At 38.8% G+C, this 3,826-nt stretch overlaps 1 long non-coding RNA gene across 1 annotated transcript; it reads left to right on the top strand.

The window, feature by feature from the left end:
• Positions 1 to 1,869: 1,869 nt before the first annotated feature.
• Positions 1,870 to 2,266, top strand: LOC141326584 (uncharacterized). The gene is made up of 2 exons (XR_012353945.1): positions 1,870 to 1,948; positions 2,044 to 2,266. It is a non-coding gene; the product is annotated as an uncharacterized lncRNA (long non-coding RNA).
• The last annotated feature ends 1,560 nt before the right edge of the window (positions 2,267 to 3,826 follow it).

Here is a 3,826-nt window from a genome sequence, read left to right as displayed (position 1 = left end):
GTAAAACAGTGATTCATTTACATGACTGCTTCGATGCCCCATTGATCTCATTGACAAGCTGTTGTGAGCATCGGCTAACTGACCCCAGATTTCGGACAGCAGTGGACAAGACGAGATGAGATATGCAAGGTACGTTTACACTCGGTATCATGATTCAATACACTTTAGGTCAATATCACACCGGAGTTCTCCTTTAATGTCAACTCATTTTACTGTACAGTTTCAGTGAAAATTAAAGGCAAAATCATCCCAAACATACTTGCACTTGTATAATTTCCTTATATAGGTTAGCTCATACAAAACAACATATGTCCTAGCACTTGGGTTATTTCCATTCGCCTTATTCACCTCGAACGTTCCATCGAGCCTGAGGGGTACACTTACCACTTCCGGGAGTTCTCACAACGCGATTTCTGTATTTCGCTCAGTGAAATGGCGCTGTTTTTTAGTTATACTGTCATTACACTATCGTTGTCAACAAGCAATAGCAACTGTCTGGCTTTGCTAATTTGAAACAAGATAATATTTGAGTAGATATCAATGAAGCTTATGTGATATTACATCAACTACAGATAACATGTTAATGAGATAAAATCAACATGTTATTTTCAATTAGACTGGGAAAGGCACTATGACACCTGTATGTTGTACGGTGCCTCATTTTTCCACACCAAGGGAAAACACCTAACTTAGCCCTCACAAATATGCGTGATGGGCTCCTATTAACTGTCGATTGAATACATGTTAAGTGTTAATAAAATCTAACATAGGCTGCGTTCGAAACCGCATACTTCCATACTATATAGTAGGCAAAAAGCAGTAGGCGAGTGAATAAGTATGTTTGAATCTTAAGTATTCATAAAAGAGTAGGCGAGAATGAGTAGGCGAATGCACTAATTCCCGCGAGATTCGGACGAACGTCTACTTAAAATGCGTTCGAATATGCCTACTTACCTACTATATAGTAGGGAAAATGAGGACGTGAAGAAAGAAGTACGTTCGAAACCTCAGTATTCATAAAAGAGTAGGCGAGAAATCCCCGGATGTCCTACTGCTTCAGCCCAGATCCTGAAGTGTTCATCTGATGGATACTTTTCAATCCCAGGCAGGAGGCCACAGGAGGCCAAAACGTCATCATCGAACGTGATTGGGAACCGCAACGAGAGTGTTTACAAATGTGAGTATTACAACCAAAACACGGTTCTCTGTCTGAAAATCGTATTTGTTGAGCTGTATCGTAAACTGCTGATTTGCATAAGGTGTCAAGACGTGTAACGTTAAAGTATATTTGTGATTTCGCTGTAAAACACGTTTTATTACGTATAGCGACCATAGACATCTCAAAGATGATTACTAAATGTTTAACAACTGACAGGAACATGTTCTAAGAGAATTAAATGAGCACATCACAACACCAAACAGACATCTGAATGAGTGATGGACGTTATGTGAGTTTATGTAGAGTTCACTGTTGTCAACACTGCTTTACATTAATGTAAATAAACACATGTACATATAGTAACTAAACATGAGTTATCTATTTCATTTGTCTAATAGTACTGTTGATAAATTCAGGAGCATTTGAATTTGATGATAAACCAATGAACACAACAGCTACCTCATAAATGTAGTATTGAGCACATGAATCAAAGGGAACTGAATCTTGTGTGGATGTTACAGGGACAGATGAGACAAGTATGCTTGTCTGGTGAAGAGTGACTGATGAAGCAGTGCTGCCATCAAAGGCTTTGAGTGAGTACACTACAGACATCTATTTAAACCTTAAGTTGCAGTTTATTAATAATATTAAAAAAACTTTAAGCACTTTTCTGATTCTAGATTTCTGTGCCTTTGTTGCAGATATTTTGCGGTGGAGCAGGACCTGAAAGGAAAGGTGACAGCAGCATTTTTGGGGAAAAACAAAATCCGAAACTTAATATAAAGTTTGGTAATTTTGTTACTTCTAATACAGAGATCTTTAATACAATAATATATAATAATTATATTTGTGCATCTTTGTATGATCTGAAATATCTGCTGCAGACTGGTGTGTGCAGTGAGAAAAGAGAAATCCTCAGCAGCATCCTGGAAATGGTCAAGTGCCATGGATGAGACCCTCCATCACTCCACCTGCCCTTTCTCTCATCTGGACCAGATGTTGCTGCGGTCTCTTCATCCTCAGAGACCAAAGAGCCAGCGAGAGCATCTCTAGAGAAAGACTAAAATACCAATATGTCTGAATAAAGCTTTGTTCCATGTGTCTTTATTTATGTTCATGGTTACTTTATTATTTTACTCATATATCCATGTTGTTATCAGTAAATAAAACATAAGTGTCATTAACATATGCATTCATTAATTACTTGATTGAAAACTAAAAATATAATTAATTATAGGTCAGCATTTATGATTATTATTAATCAGTGCATTCTGAGGTAATCATAATTTCTAAGTAGTAATACTTACATTTTTTGAGTGTAAAATCAACTGTCTTCTCCAAACACAAGACCTTGGAGAAGCTGATCCACGTCTCCTTTGTGCAGATATTGCAAACATGGAGGAAGATGTACTAGGTAGGGTTGTTGTGTTACTGATGCTATGAGGTGTTTGAGCACCTGTTGTGCTTATTTTCTTTTTATTATTATTACTACATAACTTATTACAGGCTCAGGGAAAGATGGTATTTATCTTTAACAATGGACAATCATAATTGTTCTTCTCTTGGCTCTCGGCGAAGGCGGTCGCATCTTTTCCCTCTCCCTCCCCTGTCTCTCCTCGCTGGCTTCTCTTGTCTCGTAGTTCTGTCTCTGAGACTCTCGCTGCCCTGCTCTCGAAACAAAAGGAATTCTTCTAGACGGCCTGGCCAAGGCCGTTGCTGGAGACAAACAACCTCCCCCGGAGAACAAGATAACGAGACGCTCTGATTCCCTTATCCCCGTCCCAAGGACACCTGCTGAGACTGGGTTCCAGACTCCACAGGCTTACACACACACACACACACACACACACACACACACACACACACTATACATACGTACATAGTTACAGATAGACAATCATTGCCTCCCCCAGATCCCACGCCTTCGTGTGCTTTTACCCCCTGATGTGGGTAGGCGGGTCTGGACCAGCGCTCTCATAGCTGTTGGCGGATGGCTGTTGCCTACATTGGACTATTTACACACCCCCTTCCCCTTCCCCTGTTGCAATGTTATGTCTATGTGTTTGTTTATGTGCTTGTGCTGGGGCTTTTTTTTCCCCTGATCTCACACTGCCCTACCTGAAGGACAGTATGGGAGGGGCTTTTTTCACGCCTCCTCCTTTTCCAAATGTATCTTGTTTTTCTTTTTCCTATGCTACCTCTCGCTGACCTGTCTCCCCCCAAATTGTGATGTCTGTGTATGGTCTGTGTATGGTCAAAGGGGTTAAATTTCACGGCATGTAACAGTGTATGTGACAATAAAAGCTTATCCTATCCTATCCTATCCTAATGAGAAAACCTGAAAACATAACTATTAGGCTTGCTTACATCATAGTATGTGATTATATACACAGGGAAATATGATTAAATATCTCTGAATAATCCAAATATTCACATCATAGTTTATCAAAAATTGGATTTGTTTTTGTTACTGATAAGCCTCAGGGATGAAAAGAGAAATTTAACAGTAATTTAAGCTGTAGTTTTGCGTGTGGATAAACAATTTTGAACATAAAACAAAAGTAATAACTTTTGCAAAAATAAAGAATTTGGGTTTTCCTAACAAAAATTATTTCTTTAAGAATTAAAAAATACAAAAACCTAAATGAACCCAAAACGTATCCGTTA

The sequence above is a fragment of the Garra rufa genome, chromosome 1 (genome assembly GCF_049309525.1).
Source record: "Garra rufa chromosome 1, GarRuf1.0, whole genome shotgun sequence".
Classification (NCBI taxonomy): Eukaryota; Metazoa; Chordata; class Actinopteri; order Cypriniformes; family Cyprinidae; genus Garra; species Garra rufa.
Note: the sequence above shows the minus strand (reverse complement) of the source record. Positions and strands in the feature narration are given on the sequence as shown.